The 25,233-nt window shown below is 42.6% G+C and overlaps 1 protein-coding gene and 1 long non-coding RNA gene across 2 annotated transcripts in view; one reads left to right on the forward strand and one right to left on the reverse strand.

Moving 5' to 3' along the window:
• The window catches only part of LPAR1 (lysophosphatidic acid receptor 1), a 140,091-nt gene that overhangs the window by 82,171 nt on the left and 32,687 nt on the right, over positions 1-25,233 (reverse strand). The window lies entirely within an intron of this gene.
• On the forward strand, positions 1,869-4,326 carry LOC142599383 (uncharacterized). The gene is made up of 3 exons (XR_012832929.1): positions 1,869-2,394; positions 3,311-3,361; positions 3,960-4,326. It is a non-coding gene; the product is annotated as an uncharacterized LOC142599383 (long non-coding RNA).

Below are 25,233 nucleotides of genomic sequence, written 5' to 3' on the forward strand. Positions count from 1 at the left end.
TGTATGTGTACGGATATGTATTTCAAGAAGACATATGTTTTTTCCCCACACAACACCGGATATTGTTTTGTACTTATCACTGTGACTTAGCACAGGGACTAGGCTTCAATGTGCTGAAAATTCTTAAGTATTCAGCATGCCATTAACTTTGCAAAATGCGTGATTTAATCTTCTACCTGTTTTCAAAGCAAGCTACTAAGTGTTTGCAAGGGGTGACCAAGAAGCGTGTTCTGTTACAAGCTCTAATAACTGGTTTAACATCCATACACTAAATACAGTGACAAGTCTTAATAGTTTCCCACCTATGCACAGGCTACATCCTGGTTGGACAGCAAGTGCAGGCTTGAAAGAGTGTGCTCAAACTGTCCACGTGTCGTCCCCTGGTGGTAGAAATGGGATGACTTGCATGACCCCCTGGTTGAAAAGCATGTCTTCAGAATGTAAAAATGATTCCTCCAGTGCTATTGCAATATGTTTTTCTTATGTAGTTTCGTTATAAACCAGATTTTATGCATCTTTTTGGGACAGGAACTACCTGCACATGTCTAGAATTCCTGTCCCGTGCTCAGCCAGTTGCCCAGGTACCACTATAACGATCAAGATCAACTTAAAAATAATCAAAGCTTCAAGCAAAGGATGAGCTGACAGGACTTACATCTCCTACCCCCCCAATCATGCAGGAGTGTGCTTCAGTGGGACAGTGTGGGTATGAAGACACTTGGTGGGAAGAGCTACCGCATCTGCAAATTGGGAATTACCACTGCCTAGCCTCCATAAAAATATCTCACCTAGTACGGTTTGCTGGCTAGGACCTTCTCAGTGGTGACTCTAGCTGCTGATGCTTGGAGGAAAATAGCAGTCCTGTGCTCATGAGGAAAGGCTGATCTGTGCATGAGATGGAATTATATGTAGGCAAAATGATGACACACATTTTAAAAAAAAGTATTTCTGAGTATTACTGAACTGATGTAGTTAAAGCAGCAATTTTTTTCCAGCTGCCTTGCTTTCTGTTGGTGACTTCAGACATGCTTGCTCAGCCCTGAAACAGTGACTTGTCATTTATTCAAGGCTAATATAATTAATTCCCAGTCCTCCACTCTTGCTCTAGCTAGAAAATATAGGGAATCTTCAGTAAATCTTAAAAACAGGCAAATAGTGAAGGTCCAGGGGAGATCATGTGGTCCAACAAAGTTTAATGAATGTAACTTCTATGAGACTTGGCTGTGCTGCTCCGTGGTCTGAAACGTGTTTATGTAATCACACACAGACGTACTGAATCGCATTAGATAGGGAAGTAGTCTTCACATCCTTCAGTCTGGAAAAACGTCTGTTTCCAGAACAAACCACATTAAGTTCCATGTGCTCAATTTAGTGAATTGATTCAAATCATAAGTATGCTTAACATGTACACACATTGATATATTTATATTTAATTCTTGGAGTTCATACAGTTTCAACTGAGTGTCTGCAAGATTAGTCATACAGACCCAGAAAAGTTAGACATCTAATTCCTCTTCAGTCTGGGCCTGGAAAGTACCTCTGGTGTTTTTAATTCAAAAATAAGAATTCAGGAAATTTACAGTTAAGATGTCTCTTCACTCTGTCACTTCTCTATGCAGCATACTGTGGTAGTCTTTTAACAATGGACAATTTCATTTTGGATTAGAAATGTGCTGAATCTTTCCGTGCAGTGGATGCTTTGAAGGAAGTGTTAGATGAGACCACAATTAATGGTATCTTAGTGGGGGGAAAAAAAAGGCAAGCTCCAGCATTATCTGAGATAGGAATAATTAGAGAACTCGAAAAATATTTTCAGTGTACACTTTTTATTGATCAGCTTTTAAGTATGTTTTAATTTCCTAAAACACCACCATCCGTAGTGCATTGCTAAAACATGTGTTGCAATGTGAAGAACAGCTCCAGCAATGCATGGAGAATAAAGTGCTCTCTGGAGTTTGACTTTTTGCTCATTTGTTATATACGGTCCATCCAAAGTCCAGTGCTCACGTGTATGGGATCTGTTCAGAACAGGATGCAGAGGAATCTGAGCAAATAATGACATCACCCACAGTCGGTAAACATGCTGTTCTCTGGAGCGACTTGAGACACATCAGAAGCCCCACTGAAAGAAGGCAGCCCTTTCCATAAAACCACGACATCTTTGTTCCATTGCAGTGCTTCTGCCCTCATCCAGTCTCCTCTGGCCTCCTGCTATGTATTTACAGCAGCAGCGCACAACGTCTTACAAACCATAAACTCCTCTGAAACCTGGAAAGCTCTCAAGGCAGAAAGCAGCTTTTTCCATGCAGAGTGTCTCTCTCCCTGGCTTGGCCTTGTGCTGCTTGGACCTGAGCTCATCCTAATCCTTCTGCAGCACAGCAGTTTGCTGAAAAGGTAACATGACCATACAGCTCCTGCAAAACAAGCTTTGGCTTTTCATGGCTTTCTGCCCATGCCCTGCCCCTAGCAGCAGGACTGCAAGGCCATGATTGAAGGAAAAGTGCATGCTCATGGGTGCCTGAGCATATTGTGGGTTTGGGATATACCCACAAAAGCAGATGAGATGGTTGTTCCCCATAGTCTCCGTGGCAAGATATGGGTCAGGTCATGCTCTTTAGAGCAGTCTAATGCCAGAAATGAGAGCAGCACCTGTCCAAGTAACCAGTGTGTTGGCTCTTTGTGAAAGGGTCTTTGAGTTTGTCCTGGTGCTTGCACTGTCCATGTTGTCTTGAGATGGTTGCACCAGGGTTTGTAAGATGCTTCAGACAAGTTATTGTCAGAGATGCAAAAGAATTCAATGCATTACTGGCAAATCCAGTAATAACTCACACAGGACCATGCGCCTCAGCTTTACCATTCTTACAACTCACATAGCGTCAGGTGCTGGAGCACACAGGAGTTGGTGGCTGTGTGAAGCATAAGGCTCCTGTTTGGTTCGGGCACAGGGGAAGGAGGCAGCTTTTAGAAGGGGAGGCTGGGAAGCTGACTATCGTGGCTTCACCACGGTGGGGGAGGCGAGACAGTGAGGGGGAGCTATGAGTTTTGGGGTAAGGACAGAGATGGGGATGGCTGCAGGTTCCATGTGGGGAAAGCGGTGGTGGGAGGCTGGGGACATGTGTCTCCTGCAGGAGGGCAGCAGTGTTGAACGGTCCCACGTGGCATCTGTCCTTTGGTTCTGAGGTGTGCCTGGGCTGGAGCCTGAGACTGGATCACCACCGCTGTTTTGGGGAAGCTCTGCATTTATGCAAGATGCCTGAAAGCCCAAGTAGCTGCCGGGACACTGCTACTCAGTCAACATTTTGTTTTCCAGGTTCTCTAAGAAACAGCATTTGTTTGTGGGGTGTTGAGGGAAGACTAGACGGTGAGTCTTGGTCTGATTTGTCTCTTCATCAAGAATAGGGGCCCGGTCTGCCATGAAAGGACTGAAATCCCCGTTCTCATGAGGATACAGGGAGACAAGGGAGAGCCTTACCCCCAGGAAGCCCAGCAGCAGCTGATGGGTACACTGCTTTAACACACTTCTCCAGCACCTACCCCTCTGGCTCTAGTTGCCAGGTCCAGCAAATGTAAAATCCTCCCCCAACAGAGACTGTTAGCTAAAGACAGCATCTAAAAGACATAATTTATCCTGTCTGCACCCTTTGACCTGGAACTGAATGATATATTTCCACCAATAAATGGAATGCCATACTCCTTTACAGGATTAAAAAAAAAATTACTTGGAAAAAGTCTGATGGATGCCTCTGTACTGTATATAAGTTTGCACATCAGTTTGGTCTGTTTAAATATCAGATCTTCAAAGAATTGCTGGAGCTATCATTTGAAAAAATTAATAACAGGAAGTGAATAACTCAGTCCTACATTAGAATTGCATTTCATTTGAGCTACAGTATTTATCATTAGTGCCTAAGTGTTGTTATTTTCATTGAAATATGATTTGCCGCTTCTCTCTCTTCCAGAGCTTTGGCACCATGAACCACTAAAACTTTTCCAAGAGGTGCTGTGTCCACAGTGGGATGGGGAACATGCATGTCCCCAAAGTAGAAGTGGTGTGAGATGGAAGCTTGAACCAAACAAAACTGAAAAAAAAAATCCTTTCCAAAATACAATATAGGACCTGTAATATTAACTGATGGTAAAGAATTTGGATATTTTTAGTTAATGAAACCTCTTGCTTAATGGTAAGATTGTGTCGTTTATGTCTGCACAATAACAGCCCCAATGCAGAACATATGAATGCCACATGGCTGGAACTGTTCCATTAATGTTCTGATGCTTTCATTGTTCTGAATTTGATTTTGTAGCTTTTTGCTTATAATGATTTGATTGCACCATTAAAAACCTTCAATAACCTCCTGATAAATTATTCAGTCCTCATAACACAAAAGAGGAGAGATGCCTCTCAGCCTCCACTTTCCACTGGCCTTAAATGGAACCTGCAGGTGTGCAACACCTCTGGCAGTCAGGCTGATGAATACATTTCATGCTGTTTTCTTAGTGCTGCCATTTAAATAATGTATGCAGGACCCACACACGTTATATTCTTCTAAGGCACAGGAAAATTTTTTCCAGGTGACACTCCATTAGAGTCAATAGGGTTACCCAGTGATGAATATGCAGGACAAAAAAACCTCCGAAAACCATTGGTTTGTGTATGTAGAGAGAAATTCCTTCCAGCTATGTGAAAATACAGGAACAATGTCAGGCACTGGGAGATACAGTTTTCCCCCAGAGCACACGCCTCCTTCATTAAACATAATTCCTATTACAATAATCTTCCCAGTCTCCAGGTTTAATTAATGAGCAGTCTAGGAATCCACTTCTTGTGTATGTTACCACAGGCACACTCATTTTTCTGGCTTACACACCTCCTCTGTAAACTTGCTCTCAGCTCCCACACTCAACTCCAACACTGGCTGCATCTCCACTGTGGCTCTGCAGCCACCCTTTGTCACAGACAGAGCTGATGCAGTTAGGTCACAAACATCTCTGTCCTCTGTGGCTTGTCTCTGATCCCCATGTCTGAACAGAGCTTATGGACAGGGTCCTGCCAAAGCTGGGCTTCTGCCGTACATCTACCTTTGAGATGCTGGAGGGACTCCAATCTCTAGTGCCAGAAGTGAAGCCAGATCTCTTATTTCTTCTTTTACTTCCATTTCATTTCTTTTAAGGTTGTACTTACTAAGCAAGCTAAAAATAAAGTTAAATGAAATAAAGAAAACAGGAAGGGGAAAGAAGGAAAGGTGAGGCGTGTGGATGCAGACTGGGGACATGCTCTGCTTTCGTCTGTTCCCTGGGGCCCCTGTGCCCCCTTTTTCAACTAGCTCCCACAAACTTCCCCTGGTGTTGGTAGGGACTAGTTATCTCTGATACAGCTTTTTGGGGTAGGGCCACACTGAGAAAGAAGCAGAGGTCAGGTGGCAGAGGGTGATATTGGTGTCCACCGTCCCTAGCATGAGCACAGGAGTATGAAAGCAAGCTGGGGTGGGGAGAGGCAGGGATATCAGGTGGCAGAGCTGGCAGCCCTTTTCTCTAGGCACCCCTTTTCCCTCAGCAGAACACAGGTTTTTCCCAGGATGCTCTGTGCGGTTTGCTCCTCCTAGACTTCAGCATTGTATCAGCAAGGGCTGACCTCCAGCATGGAAACCAGGCTGTAAGGATGTGATTTGGCCCACCATCTTGTTCCTGGTTCTGCCTGGGACACTGTGGGGTATCTAAGACCTGGCCTGCAGGCATTGGGTGCACAGGGGAGGTGCGGGAAATCCTCCTGTGTCTTTCTAAAATAGGGTGAGAAGACACTCTGGGGCATCCCAGAGGGAAACAGACATGTAGGTTTGGATCCAGTTCCCCACCAAGGAATGGAGACATATCAAGGCTTTGTCCACCTCCATGGGAGCAAAGCCCACATAATCCAGAAACCCAATGGCTGCACCCTTACCAGTGCTCTGCTCTCCGATCCACAACATTGCTTTTGGATCAGGCTGATGCTACGCACTCAGTGAAATGCCTCATCTCCATCTCACACAAATAGGGAGGAAAGACCCGGGGTCAGCTCAGCCTTGTTAGTTAATGATTGAAGGCCCCGGTTGCCTGCTACTATCTGTTGCCATTTAGGGTTGAATCACTGCTTGTGTTTACAAACCCACACGTAATATTTGCAGCATGTGTTTGCAAATGTTCTTGTAGTTTCTTTGTGCTGCTTTCACAGAACAGGCAGAGTAAGGGCTACAATGAAAAACAAGTAGAAAGCTATTAATTTAACGCCAGTGGAGTGGGGGAACAGATCCCTTGACCTCATCAACTAAAGCCACTTTAAACGTGATGAAAGTTTAACCCCATATTTTTAGTAGATGAGCACACCTTCCCTGACATCACATCTGCTTTTTCAGCAGCTGCCAGAAGTTGTTTGGCTTGGACCATGGTTTTCAAAGACTTCTGGATGCCCAGGTCTCATTTCTAGTAGTAGGCAGAAGGTGTCCAAAGTGCAGAGGGAGGTCTGGCAATTTCCATGGGAAGTCTCTGGAGACATGCTCGCCCTGATGGTGACCTCCTCAACATCGAGAGAAACCAGAAACAGCTCCAGCTCTGGCTTTTGCGCTGTGCCGTAAAACAAACATAGGGCCATATAAGTTTTTAATTTTTGCATTCAGGAGCGAAAAGCCTCCCAAGCAGGACAGAGCACAGAGTTGCCCAAACAGGGGCAGGGAGGAGGCTCAGGAGGGCATGCATCTCTGAGGGGACACTGGAATTAGAAACAAGAAGAGTAAAAGTAAAGGAACAACAATGCATCAACCCAGTCCCCTGTGCCACACACCGCATCACCGAAGAGGCTAAGTGAGTGCAGCAAAGAGAGCAAAAAAGGGAAGAGGAAGGTGTAAGGAGCAAAGCTGAGATTTTTCTCTAAGTGCTTGTTTACTTGTTTTTATTTCTCAATACCAGAATCAGTAACTAGAAGCTTTTTAATTGGCAATAAATTAAATTGGTTGAAATTTCCTGTACAAAATTGGATTTCTTGGCCTGTCACAGAATGAAGCTGCCTGGTAGGAAGAAGAATACGGGTTGCTAATTTCTATAGTTTTGTTCGTGGAAGTAATGGATGTCAGATTGTTCAGGACTAGCAATACTTGAATTCAAGTCCTTGCTCTACCATGCCTTAAGATCTTCAAGCCAAGAGTATGTAGGTGTTTTTATGGAAAACATGCTTTATCAGTCATCAGTTTTGCACACAAAGGATGAGTAGCCAAGGAAACGTCTGTGGCAGTTATCATACTTAAGGTTAGACTTAATTATTTTTCCCTGAGCCTTCAAATATATAAGTTGAATGAAAAGGGCCAGCCTGATTCTGTATCAGCCTGAGCAAGAAACATCCTGCCTTCCAGAAAGCAGTAACTGTGTTAAATGGAAGGGAAAAAAGTGTGCTGCATTACAGGAGCAAGGCACTGACCTTTCCAGAGGTTAACAGGCAAGGCATAAAATGGAGATTTTTTGTTCATTAGGAGGAAACATGAGAGTGTAATCAGATACAGGTCATGCTGTACGGTTTTGCCTACTACTAGTATTCAACACAGTAGAATAGAAGAAAGTACTAGTTTAGGGATTGAATTAATAATTGGAATTTTAACAGTGAGTCATTAAAATAGGCGCTAATTTTTTTCCCCATAGGAGTTAGGAGACCGACCTGCAATTGAGTGTTTGAGCTTAAAATTAGTTGAATAATGGTAACTTAAAACAAATGTCATGGTTTTTATTATTTGATATTATAGGCAAGGAGGAGGAACATACACCATTCAAATATATCATTAGGTGGATGCAACAGTAAGAAGCAATAAGAAAACTATAAGCATACCACCTGAGACTGATCTGTTCAAATTGTCCTGGAACCTGTTCATAGAAGACCCAGAGCCAAAATTCCCTCTCCATCTCACCAGCTGTGAATGAAGGCTGAAAACAAAGACTTTTTCTTTCTTTGAGGTAGTTCCATATACCCTGTGAAGGTTAACAGGAACTGCAGAAACCTTTGCCCTACAGGAAGGTGGAGTTAGAAAAAACACATTATTAAAATGGTCTACCAGGATTTTGGTCTTTAGCACCTGCAGCCTACATGGAGACATTGAAACTATTTGTTTTTTTCCCTTCTCAGCAAAAATTCTAATGAAAGTTGTAAAATGTTGAGGTTGAGCAGGAAGAAGTAGGTCAGGGTGCAAGGCTATTCAACTTTATATACTGGGAGCCTTACTGCTGAATTGCACATGCTCACTGCCACATACTTAAGCTACTTAAAATAGAGGCTTCAAAAATCTGGCCTGTCCAGACTATTTTCTGCTGAAGGCCATGGAGTTGCTGCTAGTTGGGAAGAACTTCTTAAGCCACAGGTTTGACACAGCCTCTTGGTCATAGAAATGACTCCTGACTCAGATGGCGTAATACTTGACTCACTGGAAAAAAGAAGTGTCACTGTGCCTCTTTCCATCCAGCTGGCATCTTCAGGATGGGATTCATAGCCTGAAAAAGACCAGAAATTCTCCTCCTTTTCAGACAAAATCTTCTGGGTACCATTTTGAGGCACTTGCTTTACGGTCACAGATCCATCATCCCAGCAGCTTATCTTACTTTCTGACACACAGTAGAAATATGTATGTATTTGAAAATACGAGATCGCAATGCTAAGAAAGAAGGATTCCCTCTATGTGAATGCCAAGAATCAATCTTTCTTCTTCAAGGCACATTTGAGGATTATGAACAGGTGGATGAGCCAAGTGAAATCCACTCCTCACCCAGGGTTCTTCCCAGCCAAGGGTAAACACAGGTGCCTGGCACCAAATCTTCTTGCAACTCAGAAAAGGTGTTTATGCGGTGAGTAAGTGAAGTTACCTGTTGTGTGAGAAATCTGAAAAATCTTGAGCCAAAGTGCTTAAAAAAATATTTATGAGAGGACTGGTATTATGTATAGTTTCTACATTTTAAATAAAAATCTGTATCATGTGCTAAGTAAGCCTACTGAATACCATGGTTTATTACACCTTCATGAACTTTGCTAGGATAGCTTTTAAATTTGTTGCATTAGAGGACATATTCTCAGTCAGACAATTCTGGACCCTATTGGTCTCTTTTTGCCTTTTGAACTGTGACCCGTTCTTCATCCCCAGTGTGATTCAGCCAAGCTTTTATTTACTTCAGTAAGTGAAAGAATACATTTTGTGGTGACCTAATACCTAACAAGAAGATGTCCATAAAGTCATTCCCCCAGTAACATCCATAACTTCCGCGAACTCCAGAAATCAGTTACTGCCCCAAAATACACAAGTCATGTAGGCAATGATGAGTTAACGGTTGAGGTCAAAACCAAATTCTCAGTGTCAGGAAAGGGCTAATGTAAGTTAAGTGGCTTTACATGAAGAGGTCCACACCACTGTCTGCACACCTATGTAGCTCGGTCTGTGACTCCCATTAGCACTTGAAAGGAGTGTGACACAACAAAATCCCTCATCTTCAAAATAGGAATACACCCTTGTATTTTAGTACATTCCCGGGAAGCCTGGAGCAATGCACTCCTTGTGACTCGGGGTAGGTGGTTTCCAGATGCTCTTTTGGTCAGTCAGTCAAGCAGGGATTGAGCACAGTGCTGCTCCTCAAATTGCAACCCTCCTCACACTGCTCATTCAGCAGAACAAATATCCGTGCTCCTTGGGATGAAGTTTAAGAATAAAAGGCAGCAGGACTTCCCCATTCTGCTTCCTACTGAGTCAGGAGCTTGGGCTTTGTTACGCCAAAGATTTATTTGCTTTGTATTGCTGGAAGTACGAGAAGATTTCTGGAAGAAATAGCAGACTTTGTCTCACAGTAAGGAGGCTCCCTGTACAGAGCAGGAAGAGCTCCTTTCAGCATCCTTGGCATGATGAGAATAGGCCTCTCTGTCTTCCATCCCATCCCATTCTAGTTACCACTCTGCCTCCCAGAGTCTACCAAGAACAATAAATCTGCTTCTCTTCTACCCACACATGCATTATCTTCAGGTGGATAATGTGGGGTTACCTGTAAAAAAAGCATCTGTCTTCTAAAAAATCACCATCCTTAGAAACTCCCATCAACTAAGAGTGATGGAGACAAGGCTGGAGGGAGGACAAGTGGGGGAGGAGGGTGGCATGTGCAACTCTGTGGTCCATCTATGAGCTGGGCAGCTGCTGCAATCTAGACCAGCTGCCCGGATTTGTGGAGGAGCTCAGGGAAGAGGTTTCAAGGAGGGTGAAGCTGACAACAGAGACGCTCAAGGTATGGGGTGCAGAGAGGAGCTTTGAAAAACTCTGAAATTAATCTCTGCAGTCCAAAAAAGTTATAATGCCTTTTATGCTCCTTTCAAATGCTCCATTTAAAGCAATAATGCAAAACTTGGTGAAAGCAACAGCAGGGATTATGAATTCTTTGGGGCAGAGACTGGGTTTTGACAATCTCTAGCAGAGTGAAACATCAGTTTTGAGCTGAACCCACGAGTGTTATAGTTTAAAAAAAAAAAAGTATGCCACCCCATACATCCTGGGCTGTTGGAAGCGTATGACTCCTGGGTTTGAGTTTCAAATGACATAAAAAGTACTTTGGCATTGAGTATCATTACTACTAACCACATGCCTTGCTACCCACTCTTATTGATGCAGACATTGTCCTGGCTTCGCTTAACCTCTATGTAAACTTGCATTTCAGTGCCATAATGTCACAGACATGAATTAGAGCTCCTTGATGACATCATAGCCATGAGACTTGCCTTGCTTTGCTAACTGGCAGTGGAAATGTCATGCCTGACTTTCAGCGATGCAGAAGACAGTACGTGTAGTGCAGGGGCATAGAACAAGGGGGTGAAATAGGGGCCTCTGTGACAAAAGGAAACCAATCTCCAACAACAAAATGAAGCCTGTGCCAGGATTTTAAAATGATCGTGTCACAGCTTGGAGCCGCTCTGTAAAAGCTCCACCCGCCGCTCTGCAATGGCAGATTTGACAGCTCGCGGGCGGCAGAACTGTAAAAAGCCAGGAAACCATCAAATAAGCGCAGCTGTAACCCATAAAGTCCCCCTTCTGCCCTGCAGCAAATCTGAAAACAGCCTAACCTTAAACATTCCTCCTCCTGTTGTCCACAAGGCACATGAGATATGGATGGCTTGAGGCTGGGGACTGGGAACACCAAAGATGCAAATTTGGTTATCGAACCCTCTTCTAACTCCACCATTGTTAGTTTGGCTGCTGCCATTCAGAAAAACATTGCTAAGGAGATGCATTTGAATTACACAGAGCAAAAAGACTGGGAATACAGCAGAAATCTTTGAAGGCTGTATAATATTCTGAGTCTATAAAGCAGACATTTATAAAAAGACAAAAAGAAAAAGGAATTTTGCAAAAACAAATATCTAGCATAATAAAATAATAATAAATTGTCTGCAATATTATCCCATAGGTTTCATTGTTTCCTCTTGCAAACAATGTTATGTTGAGAACAGACAAAATTTCCATTTAATCCAAGGAAAATCCATTTTACAGTCATCTATATGCTACAGGAATAAGGGGTCAGCACAGATAAGTTGTATTTTTTTTAAAAAAAAAAAGTTTTCCCCATATCTGAAAACTATTTCCTATGATGACTGTTTTAAAAGCAAGCATATTTCTCTTTCATTTTTATAAAGAGTCATCAGTGATGTCATAAACTTGGGAAAGAACCCCCCCATCTCTCCTGCCAGCAGCAAAAGACATGTTTTGTCCTGTAGCCGTGACTGATTTTAGATTTCATATTATTATTTGTTCAACACACGATTAGCGTACCTGAGCATTTCAGTGAAAAAAGGCAGGCTGGCATTCAAAGGCTGAGGTGACTGCTTGAGGCAGAAATGTTCACACACAAAGACACACATTCCTCCTCCTTATTCGGGTGTCTTCCTTTCAAAGCACATATAGTCACCGACCTCCTTTATCTTTTCATCTGTGTCTACTTAAAAAAGCCAGACAGTTTAGGCTGTGTAAAAGACTTCTAAGATAAGTCTGATAAACACCTCTGTCATACTGAATATCGCCTGTAATAAGTTATTCAGGGTGGTTTATGTACAAGACCACGTTCCTGTGGCTGTGAGAGGTGTGCATGGGACAGAAGCAACTAGCACTGACCTTGCCAGAGTAGAGCATCATCAGCATGGGTGGTAAAGCCATTAATCCTTTACAACAAATAAATGCGTAAATAAAAACAAGCCATAGCAATGTTAAAGGGTTTGTGTCTAGGCTGCAAAAACACCAGGACGTAACTACATATCTCTGCTCTTTTGATTAATCTTAAGCTGTGTAGCACTTGCCTTGTGCTGAAGTGAGCAATAGGTTCTGCGAAAGCTCTTGTGACTCACGGCTACTCAAGTGCTTGTCTCTTGCTCACCTGCTTGCTTACCCTTCACTGCATCCTAGTCCTTTACTGGCAGGTCTGGAAATTATTTCTACTGCAGCAGCACCTCCTATTCTCTCTCCTGCTTCCCGGGCTCCACTCATGGGGATCAGGGCTGCATTGTGCCAGACATATACACTACAACAGAAATTCACAACCTCCATAGCTTGCAATCTAAATAAGCAAGACCTGCAGACAGCAGGAGGGAAGGAAGAGTTATATTCCCCATTAAGAAATGAGGGATTTAGTGATTTGCTCAAAGTTGTGCATGTAATTTCTGTCAGAGCTAAGAATTGAAAACAGGATTCTGAAGCTCCCAAGTGCCAGAACGACAAAACTAGACTAGTGCAAAATTTGCTCAGCTCTGATTAAAGGAAATAAAAATGTACCTTAAAAAAGAAAGCCAAAGGGTTTATGTTTGATATATATCAACACATGCACAAGTAACATCCCTCCTTTCTCAAACCCAGATTCCATGTACAGATAGGCATGAAGATGAATTCAGAGTTTAAATGGGTGAAGTTTGGTTTATTCCCCTGGAGCTGTGCCTGTTACATACGGCTGACCTAGAGGTATTATGTCTTTGACATCGTACTTTGTTAATATTTTTGTACATATGCATCTGCACCACAATCTCCAACTGCTGTCTATTACTCTGTTTTTCAGTTGTTTAAACTTTTCACCTTCCTGCTGAGCTCCTAATGGAACAGATTCCTAATGCTCTGGTTTCTGGTTTCTGGTGTGGTTGTTGGGGAGTATTTTATTTTTTTTTTTTTAAGGTTTGCACAGATTGTCCAGCGCTTTGAGCAAAAGCTTTAGGAATATATATATAACAGTGGGACCAATCCTTTTGCCCTTCCTCATTCTGAGGTTCCTCTTTTGGTTTTAAGACCAGAATCTGCCAAGCAAGACACTACTCAGCACAAATAAAGTTGGCAGGAAGAGCCATTAAGCAGAAACAGAACTCCTGTCCTTCAGCCAGAAGGCATTATAATTTCTGTGACAAAGAAGATCATGTTGCACTGTTGTTCCTACAGTCACAATAAAAGGAGTAGTCAGTTCTCAGAAATATGTGATTTTATTTTAAGCAGTTTTGCGTGGTAGAGAGAGCTGAGCTAACACTGCAATGAGGCCCCTGCAAAGAAGAATCAGAAATAAACCTCAAGGGTTAGATCCTCTTGCCCCTTTTGGTCTTTAAAAATACCTGAAGGGTAGCTGAAGGGGGCCAGGAGCAGCACACTAGCCAGCTGTGACTGTGTGAGGATTGCACCCGCACAGGTCAGTCTGAAAGTAACCTCCAAAAACGTCTCCACAGGACACAGCTATGGAAAATGCTTGATCAGATGCTTCAAGTATCAACATTCGAATTTATTCTAAGTTACACCTTCTTGTTCCTACAATATAAAGGTGTCCTGGTTTCAGCTGGGATAGAGTTAATTTTCTTCCTAGCAGCTGGTATAGTGCTGTGTTTTGGATTTAGGATGAGAATAATGTTGATTACACACTGATGTTTTGGTTGTTGCTAGGCAATATTTGCACCAAGTCAAAGACTTTTAACTTCTCATACTGGCCCACCAGTGAGGAGGCTGGAGGTGCACAAGAAGCTGGGAGGGGACACAGCTAGGACAGCTGACCCAAACTGGCCAAAGGGATATTCCATACCATATGACATCATACTCAGTATATACCTTGGGGAAGCTGGCTGGGGGTTCAGACCGTGGCTCAGGAACTAGCTGCACATTGGTGGTCTGTGCGTGCTGAACAACCGTGCTATGGATCATTTGTTTTGTTTATTCTTTTATCATTATTATTATTCTCTTCCTTTTCTGTCATATTAAACTGTCTCAACTCACGAGTTTTACCTTTTTTCCCCCAATTCTGTCCCCCATGTGAGGGGGTAGTGAGCCAACAGCTGTGTGGTTGTTTTAGCCGCCAGCTGGGTTAAACCATGACAAAAGGGCAATAACTTAACCTGCTTGGCACAGTGAGAGGTAGGTGCCAGCAGTTCTGTGCCATGCTAACCACCTCCTTAGACTGAATGTATGGACACATCTTTATGACCCCAACTTTTCTTCTGAAACATGATCTAAACCTTTAGAGACTGGGGAAAACACCATGGAAAATGCAGAGTAGATGCAGTAACGTAAGGCAGAGCATGTACTGGAAAAGAAAGAAAGTGCTGAGAGAAGCTCCCACTTTACTGAGGAATGGATTTGAGAGGAAGGAGAAAAGGCACACTGGAAGAATAACCGACATTATCCAGAGATGACACAATACAAGCTGCATGTGGAACTACTGGATATCGACAAAGTGAGCAAGAACTGGAGAAGCTGAAAGACATGGAAAACTTCTCAGGAGAGAAAAGCACTGCAATGAAAACTTGCAAAACTCACTGAAAAACTGGAGGCAGGGGGAAGGGCCCAAGGAAGCAGTCAGAGCAGGGAAAAACAATGCAAAAAAGGTTGGTGAAGATCTAGTGATTGAAGCAGAAACTGCAGGAAATGCAGAGCCTTCTGCCAAGTGACAATCTGCAGAAGAATAAATGGGCAAAGCAAAGATGAAAAACATCCTCAAGTTTGGGTAGAACAACACAGAAAAGATTAAAAAAAAAAGTAAAAGGCACAGGACTTCCAAACAGAGTCGGTTCCACCTTAATACAACATCCAATGAAATATGGGAACTTAGCCAAGATATCATTAATATCACTCCAATAGAAATGTCAGAAATACAAGCTGCAATTGAGAAGATGAAAACCAATAGAGCAGCAGTCAAAAAAGTCTGAGCAGTAATGCTAAGGATATGTGACATCCACCACTTAAAAGAAGCCATGGCAGAGCTCAGCAGCAATGCCTGAGAAAGAAAAAACATTCAGCACACTGGAAACACGAAACTGTTTTCGAAATGCCCCAAAACAGGGGGGATCACAGGAACCATGATGTCTGGAAATGAGTTATGAGCTGTATTTAATCCGAAAAGTTTTCTGAAAAGTGCTGCACCCCATGGGGTAAAAGGAGCAGTGGATGGAAAGTCTGGATATAGGCTCAGCCCTGTATAAACCAGATACATCCACTTAGCCCACTGTAGATGTATGCAAAACAAATCACTGGATTTCAAAGCTCCCAAAATAGCCTGAAGAAATCTTTTCTATTGAGTGTCTTCTGGTCCTACAGAAGCTCAGCTGCTGTTAATAAGGAAAAGTGAAGTGCTGTATCAGAAAAAGAGTAAACAGTGATTTGGCATGAACACTCTTACAAAACGCGGCTGCATTTCCCTTCCATTAATAGTAGGACTTGCCATGGATAGACCATGAATGTGTGCACTGACAATACAAACCCTAGTGATTGTGGATTGGCAATAGTTGCTGAGATAACCAAGGCTTCATTGCTGATATGCTACTGAACAACAGCTCCAGGGAGTGAAGAGTAAAATCAGAATGCCTGTAAAGGAAAAAACAAGTCAAGCAAAGGTCAGATTCAATTATTCCAAAGAGATTATCCTTAAAAACTGGCTTCTCAGCAGAAAACATCAAGAAGATAAAAATTTTACCTGAGTAGTACAGTAACAGCTAACAGAAACCACAAGAAAGATGTGAAATTAAGAACAGGAAAGGTATCTGCAGTATTCACTCAGCTTAACATAGCAGTCTCCCAGAGGCACAAGGAAAGGCGGGTGTGTAGGAGAAACCTTTAAGAAGAATTTTTCCCAGGGAGAACAGATACATGACCTCACCTTCAGAAGAGACAGAATTAGCAGCTAAGGAGAAAGCAAAGCTGAAGAGGCAAGTTCCCGCATCATTTCTGAGGAGACACTACTTCTCTGCTTTTGATAGCATAAATGTCCCTAGGTACAGCTAATTGCCACAACGTTCCACAATGTCCAAGTTCTCAGGAGTTCTCAGAAAAAGAAAGGCTAGATGTTTGCATGGCTGCTTAGAGTACGTGCACCCTACATAGATTGTTCTTTCAAAGAGATAAAAGTAACTGTACCCCTTGCTATCCTCTTTATGCACCTGACAGCTGGCTGGATATATTTATCTCATGGCAGCAGCACAGTCCCTGTTGCTACCTTTGTGGGGAGTCCTGTAACTCCTCCTTATTCACATGGCAGACTCATTTTCTGGTTATAAAACATTATCAGATGCAAATGAGACTTAAATTGCAGCTATTGTTAGTTGACTGTGTTGTCTGTGTTGCTTCATCAGAAACAATGGGAATCTGCTGCTTCTTTTGGAAGACACTGTCATAAACACACTTCCCTGATTTCTTCACCACAAGCAACTGGCAGGTGAGCTGCCATACCTCCATGGTGGCTTTTCAGCCTCTCCTTTACTGCCTTGCAGCCAGCTAGGCTACAGAGCACTACTGGCATGGATGCACTCCTTTTTGCATCCATCCCACTGCTTTTCCCATCCGTTTTGCGAGGTGGCATTTCGGAGTGATTTTTTTGTAATTCCCTAGAGCAGATTTGGGATGTGCTGCTCAGCTTCTCATAGTCATTTTCCAATCGCTTCAGTGCACCGGGTAGTTATCTCCTTATCAACACACTGGCACTTGTAACAAGGTCCATAGTTTTGGGGAAAGGTTATCTCAACCCTTCTGCTGGTGCTGCTTACCACTGGAGGTCTAAGTCAGTAGCAGGCTGAGATTCTTGCAGAGTTTGCATTCGCTCAAGGATGTGAGACTCTGCTCCCTCCTCCAATATGGACAGGAAACATTGACAGATGCTCCCAGCAGAGTCTTCAAAGGGTAAGGCAGGAAAACACGTGGTGAACATGTGGACTTGGGGGGGGGGAGGGTGGTGGTTCTGCTGCGATGAATATTTTTTCCTCTGTCAGCTTGTTGTGATACAGACAGCAGAGTCTGCAGGAATAGGGGGGCTGTGCCTGGGAGTGCAAGTTCTGCTCATGCTGAAGCAACAGGCAAAACTGCCATTGCAACTGTTTGCATTGCCAACAGCTATAAGCTACAGGTTGGCTTTAGTTGAATGAACATGGTATTGCAAGGAAAGGCGAGCAAGTTTTCTAATGAACATTTCCTTGGCCTTGAGGTTTGTCACTTTGTGGAAGCTTAGGCAGCAGAGAGAGAAAGAAATGGAACTACTCCTGCTTTGCTCCACTGCTTTTTGCTGAGGGCTAATTATCAGTTATATGTTGCAGTTGTATCACCGATTATCCCAAAGTTAATTAAATCCTTGCAATCCTTAGAAACCCAAGCAGTTGGGTTGCCATATTTAACCATTGTACTTAATCAGTCAGTAGCAGAAGGAAATTCTTCTTTAGAGCAGAATATGCAACCTCTCCTTAGATCTTCCAATACCCAGTTTCTTAAAAGAAAACCTCTTTCTAATTTGCAAGCAGAAGTCATGTAAAGATCCCTTCTGCTTGTTCTTCATGCAAACAGCACCACAGGAGTCCACACTCTTTGCCACTCATGACTCCGCACTGAACATAATGTGTACACAGAGTTATTTTATGTCTCTGGCTCATCCCGTGCTTGAAGAAGCAAGCTGTTTCTTTCTTTCTTCCTTGATCTTCAGCTCAAAGAGCAAAGCTTTGCCTATTGTATGCATGCAGAACTATTTCTTATGTACTCATATGACCTCAGCTGCTTCTGCACAACACAGTTTCACAAGGAAACTTTGTACCATGACTGAATTGAAACAGGATTCCAAGACACCAGGAAAATGTGAAAACTGCCCAAGTGCCTTAGCAATATTTTCTGTAATCAGTCAAAAACTGGGAAGGTTAGAAAGAGGCTGCCAGTCACTAGCATGAAGAACCATTGTACCCAGCAGAGTGCTGCATGTCCTTCTTTATGACGTGTCATTTTCCTCTAGCAAAGAAGCCATCCCTTTTTCTTCCTTTCATCAGCTAAAATGGATAGTTTTTAAAGAGCATGTGCGTTAGCCAAAATTGTCTCAGTATTCTCAGAAGTGAGAAGAGGAAAAGAAGCCCAAATTTTTTCATGTGCAAAAAAGTTAGAAGTCTGTTTCTCTGGATATTGTTTGTCTCAATGATGCATACACTTTGGTATGAATCTGATTGATTTCATGAGCAAAGTAACAAAATGTTGGCCGATGTATACTACTTCTATTGTGCAGCAAAGTAGAGAAAATAATTGAAGATGGCTCTTTCTCAGTTACCCTGCTGGCTAGAATGAAAGCCAAAAAAAAAAAAAAAAAAAAAAAAAAAAAATTGTCACTAAAGCATTCAGACATGACTTGAAGTTCAGACCAGGAACAGAATAGGGGGAATGGAGATGACACATTTTTCATGTTCCAGAGTAAAGCTACACTCTGAGCAAAGAAAGGATGGGATAATCTTCAGACTCTGATTCCTTGGTAGGGGACAAGATGTCTTGTAGGAACTGTGATATTCTGATATTTTGCATCTGGTCAACAACATTTTTGAAGTACTGGGAAAATCAGATGCGTGCAAGAAAAACAAGGAGCAGGGAAGACTTGTGCCACACAGGAGGGTCACGAGTAACGTGAGCTGTGCACCTGCAGCACTGAATTACGAGCAGGTCAGAGGTAATAAGTGTAACAAATCACAGTTCCACAAGTACTTTTCATGCCATTTAACGTCCTGTTGCTGTATAGTTCAGTGAGGAGCAATTGCACAACAGGTGAATTCAGCAGGTTTCCCTCTGACTTCACAAATTTATGTACGGCCTGGAGTAATCTACAGCCTCAATGCATTTGAATTGTGTTTGAAAAAGCACTAAAGCATCCAGATGCTTAATGGGTCCTTTAAGTCTGTGGAATTGGGTTAGGGATGATGGACACAAATCCTTCCTTGTTGGGTTTTTCTGTAAGCTAATTTGGCTGGAAGAACAAAGTGCTCCTATCTAATGGAAACAACTCCCTTCTCAGTCTTCATATCTCCATCTTGAAGTTACTCACAAGATTCAGAAAACCCTGGGAGAATTCCAGATTTCCAGCCTGGGAGGTCTCTCCTTTGAGTACATTTAGTTTCTTCCTATTAAAAGTCCAAATCCCTCTTTACTTCCCTGGGTCCTGTTCCTCCAAAATTAATTTAAAGTCTTGCACAGTCTGAGGCATGGTAGGGGCATGTAATTGCAGCCTCTGTCTAAGAAATTCTTCAGAGAGAAAGGACTGAGAAACCTGTTAGTATGAAAATAACAACCCCACCAATATACCCACTCACCATCCACAACTGTGCAGCTTTATGACTAGTATATTCTAGAATGTTACTCTGCTCCCCATTTAGCCCTAAAAGTTTATAGCCAGAGTTCCAGACACTTTTGCAAAAACCCTTGCAAAAAAACAAGGCTTTTTTTAGAAAATAAAAATCTGTTCCATTCAAATTCTCTTGCCTTGTGTGTATGGCACAAACCTTTTCAACAGAAATAGCTTCTGCAAAGTCAACACTGCTTTGGACTAGTCTGGAGTCAAGTGGATATTAGGGGCAAACTGTCAGGGGAACTCTTCCTTAAATTGGAGATATGTTCCCTCCACCTAATCTGTAGATGGAAGTTTACCCTCAATAGCAAGAAAAAATGACTCTGAAGATCCAACTCACATTCTCCATGCAGTCAAGAGGAGAATATTTTTCAACAAAAAATTCTAAACATTCCAAATAAAGGTATTAGGTAAAGACAATGTGTCAGTTTCATAATGCTGATGTTAATAAGGAGTACAAACTTCCACTTTTTGCTGGAGTGAAAAAATGAGAGAAAACAGAGTCTTCAGGAATTCAAAAATCTGGGCTTTTAACATTCTGTGTCACATGGTAAAGGACATAATTGCTTACAGAGTCGTTGAGAGTATGTAAATCCAGAGAAAGTTAAGGTCTTTGCATGTTCAATACCAGTGCTTTCAAGAGGGATCTCGGTAAGTTGTTGCAACCACACTACAATGAAGAGGTTGGGAAATAAGAACAGAAGAAATGCAAAGCCTAGACCAGAACTTTCAGGTCAAAATAGAAGGCTTTATGAAAGATGGCATGCTGGAGTCCGTGGCCTGTCCAGATTTACCTCTAAAGATGAGGATACCAGTAATGTCCACTCATACAAACCATAAAGGTAATGAATGAATCTGTAAGCAATCCCATCCCATAGTATACCTACAACTATACCGAATATTAGAGATATCTTGGTTTTCCTTTCATTTCACTTATAAAAATAACAAGTTTGGCTTTCTGAGAGGTCCAACAGAGCTTTCGTGTCTTAGCTAAATGTAAAGATGAGGTAACCTTTTGCAGTCACAGATTGGTAGAGAGGCAACTGAAAGCATTTTGCTCTGCAAATTGCATGCAGACACATCATAACCATCTCAATCATGTTTGCTTTGGAGCAGGAAGACAGCTTTAGGAAAAGTAAAGCAAATAGTAGAGCCACGTCTTTTGGGAATATTGCCATTTTTTTCCATTATGAAGCTGTATAGCATTTTCCCACTATTGAGGACGTACTTCACTAAGGGCAAGTTTGTCCTTGTGGAATTAGGCACCACCGCAGTTTAAAAGTACTGCTTCAAGTCCTAGAGAAGCTGCATGGGGAATTCTTTATGGTGAGTATGTAGTGTGTCCATGGGGTGCTCCACAGAAATCCATGTGTACCAGACATGTTTTTAAAAAGACAATTTTGCCATTTTGTGAGTTTTTAGTTTCCTGGATCCCTCATGGCAATAGCTCATTCTCAGACATAAATACACCATCCTGGAAGTTGCCACAGCTTAACCTTGTGGCTATCTTAGAATATCTTCTTTCATTTTTTATAACTCAAATGGAAACTCAAATTCAAACCTACAATACCAATAAACAACTTTAAATGTAGCTTGAGGACTAGTCAACAAAATGGGTTTGGCAGAGTAATTTCTTCTCTATAGATCACTTTTATCTCTCATTCCAAACCCTTAACCTAAGAGTCTCCTTTCCCATGACATCCTTACTGTTGTTATTCTGCTTCTGCTTTAATTCAAGCTTTCAATTTTTTATATGCCTATGCTTTTTCTTTTGAAAACTTTGTAACTTCTATATACTGTGAACCATGAAAGGCTTGGTTTACTTTGTTTTCTTTTTGAGCTGTGGCACACAATTTACTTTGGCTTCTAACACAGTATTTTTTAAAAGCTCCCTGCCTGATTGTAGGCTTCTTTTTTTTTTATTTTTTTTTATTTTTTTTTTTCTGCTTTAGATGTTTTCATTTGCTTTGCAATTTGCTTCATTTTCTGCAGTTCCTTTCTTGAAATTGAGCAGCTTTGTGCTACATTTATTTGGCACACTCTCTTCTGCTATAACGTTAAACTTAATGCTGGACCTTTCAAATGGAGTTCCTACTATAGTTCCTAATTTTGTTATTGTAAGACCTCAGAGTTACTCTCCTGAGCTCATTCTGTGCAGTCTTCTGACTAGCATGCTGACTGCTGCTTCCTGAACTCCATTCCTAAATTTATGGTTGTTCTAGAGCCAGAGATACAGTATGGAACAAAATCTGTAATTTTTTTCATTGCAAAAACTAGTGGCTGCTCTCATAAACTTAACGTGGATCTGCTTTGTAGTGGCACACTTACTGCTCTACAGCCCTGACCTTCACAAGCTGCAAACTAATCTTAATTCCAGTCATACCCTAAGTAATGACATCCTCATTATTTCACTGAGAAACCTAATGCTGCTTTTCCCAAATATACTCTGTCATTCACTTCTAAAGAACTGATTTTGAGAGATCTTTACTGAAAAAGAGAATTGGGAAAAACAACAGAATGAATACAGTTACTGAATATTGATATTTAATGATAAAATAGCCAGGAAATATAATTTTATATACAGAAGGAACACAATGTCAGTAATTAAATTCCTAGAATCTTTTAGATATTAAGAAAGATCACTAGTCTTTTCACAGCTGTATCTTTCCCTTTTGCCGAAAGGACACAGGGGTCTCAGTGTACCTGCTGGTGAGAAGCTCAGTGTGCAGTGAGCCTGAGGACAAGACAATATTTTTCCAGATGAGAGGAAGTTTTTCATTGTCTAATCACTATTATTGATTTGTGTTATCACAAGTGGCTGTACTTAATTATTACTTTTTTTTTTCCCTAGGAAGGACGGATCTATATTTACCCAAATTGTGTTTTGTGCTTAAGCTCACCAAAGTAATTTTGTTCTGTGGTTTGTTGTAGCTGGGCAGCTCTTGTTCCTCTGTCTCCAAGCCTCGGCCTCTTGGGTGCTATCTACATACCCTGTGGAACAATAATCCTCATTTTCTCCCCGAGAAACCTCATGGAGCAGGCTTCAGGATACCTGAGGTCCATTATCCAATTGCAGTCTAATTGTCACTGTATAGTGTATAGTACTTTACTAAGCCGTAAACATATTGCATTATCCATAAACACTGCTCTTGTGGAGATAACACATGGAACAGGATTTCCAAATTTTCTTCAGGGAAATTTTCCAAATAATCTTCAGGGATTACTATGCCTAAAACTACACTGGAATTTGCTTTCCAGTTGCCCCCTTACTTTGATCCAGACCTGCCGTCTTTTGGTGGTGGTGGTGTCATGGGTGACGGCTGTTCGTGTTGTGACTTTCACTTCTTTGCATTTCCACTACTACAGCACCTGAGCATCTGGTGGATTTATCCTGCTGCACTCTTTTGAGATCCTACACTGCCGTGTTGAGACTCGAGTTGCTTTCCCATGGTTACGAAGGAAATTTGTGTCAGCAAAAGTAATTGTCCCCTGTCTTCTAGATCTAGCTGCTTCCTGTCTTGGACAAATGAGATCCTTTGAGTGACTTTCAGGGACAGCCAGCAGAAGGGACCCTGGTAGTATGGTTCCCTGCAGCTTTGTGACCAAGCATGGAGGAAGGACCCTAAAGGAGCAACTTCTCCACGTAACTTTGTTGCTCTTTACCCAGTGCTCTCCTCTGGCAATTCACCCATGAACTGCTGCAGGAGCCTGTTCTGCCGTCAGCTCCCTGCACCCAGTGAATCCTTATCGTGAGCACTGCAAAGATACCCCTGGAGCTGCTGCTGATTGTGCCTTCATTTGATGGTCTCACTTGGTACCATATTGCTGTGGCTAAAATCAACACTTTCGGGTGGTGAAAACTTAAAGTGAATTTCTGTTTGGGTTTTTTAGCAGTGGTTGGTGTCCATCTAACACAGCAATTTAACCACTGAGATACAGCACTACCTTGACCAATGCATTACCAACATGGCAAACAGAAAACTGTATGCAGTCAGTTATCTTTTCCTGTTCGACTTTCAGTACTATTGGGCTCAGGGAGGCAACTATCTGCGCAGTGCTGTGCTGTGCCAAATAATGCTTTGAAAGACCGTAAGCTAACACAACCCCTGACACCTCTGTTGACTTTTCCAGTAGCACTTTGGGAAAGTAAATTTGCCTAAATGTAAAGTGAAAGTAACTTAGTAATGCCAGGAAGCAAATCCTCCGGCATCACGACTATACTTAAATGCTGCCTGTTGAATAGGTTTACTGGGAGTGGGCTGCGACCCCCCAGCTCAACTGGACAAGTCACAGCATTCCTTGGAACACAGGTATATTCCTGAATGCACACATTTGTGCCTGTGTGCACAAGGCAGGACACTCACAACCTCTGCATTCAAACAAAAAAAAAGCATAGCCAATGCTCGTACAGTGAGCTTCCTATGGAGTTACAACTCTGAGCTGAGAAGTGATGTCACATTTCAAAGAGTATCTTGTTGCTTTGTCCCTTGCTTTCTAGGTAGGGATATGACTTTAGTTACTGCACATATCTAAGTAAGTTGCAGCTGTTCATGTATTTATCCATTTCAATATCTATGAGGCAAGATTTCCCTTAAGACTTTCAGCTCAGCTGACCTGTCTGAAGTGCTGTGACCTCTCTCACTGCAGGGGCTGAATGTTTTTATGCCTGTAATGCCTCTCATATCACAACACCTCATGCACCAGAGCAGTAGCGCTGCCCTTCTTGCACAGGCAAGAGCAGGAGTGCTGGAGGATAAAAGCTCTGTCTGACAAGTCCATGACATCGGAGAGCGCCTTGCCCATATACAATCCATATGTCATCTTCTCTAGGTACTGTGTGGAGACTCAGGACCACTGCAGCAGCATGCAGCAACCGAGCATGTGTCAGGTCAGGTTTTCATAAAATCATAGAATGGTTTGGATTGGAAGGGACCTTAAAGATCATCTAGTTCCAAGCCCTCTGCTGCAGGCAGGGACACCCTCCACTGCCCAAAGCCCCATCCAACCTGGCCTTGAACACTTCCAGGGATGGGGCCTCCACAACCTCTCTGGGCAACCTGTTCCAGTGCCTCACCACTCTAACAGTAAAGAATTTCTTTCTAACATCTAATCTAAATCGACCCTCCTTCAGGTTAAACCCATTACCCCCTGTCCTGTCACTACACTCCCTCATAAACAGTCCCTCACCACCTTTCCTGCAGGCCCCTTCAGGTACTGGAAGGCCGCAATTAGATCTCCCCAGAGCATTCCCTTCTCCAGACTGAACAACCCCAACTCTCTCAGCCTGTCCTCATAGGAGAGGTGCTCCAGCCCTCTGATCAGTTTCGTGGCCCTCCTCTGGACTATCTCCAACAGCTCCATGTCTCTCCTGTACTGGGGCCCCCAGAGCTGGACGCAGTACTCCAGGTGGGGTCTCACCAGAGCGGAGTAGAGGGGCAGGATCACCTCCCTCGACCTGCTGGTCACGCCTCTTTTGATGCAGCCCAGAACACGGTTGGCCTTCTGGGCTGCAATCGCACATCGCAGCTCATGTTGAGCTTCTCATCAATCAATACCCCCAAGTCCTTCTCCTCGGGGCTGCTTTCAATCCAGTCCTCGCCCAGCCTATAGCTGTGCTTGGGA

Source organism: Balearica regulorum, chromosome Z, assembly GCF_011004875.1.
Source record: "Balearica regulorum gibbericeps isolate bBalReg1 chromosome Z, bBalReg1.pri, whole genome shotgun sequence".
NCBI lineage: Eukaryota > Metazoa > Chordata > Aves > Gruiformes > Gruidae > Balearica > Balearica regulorum.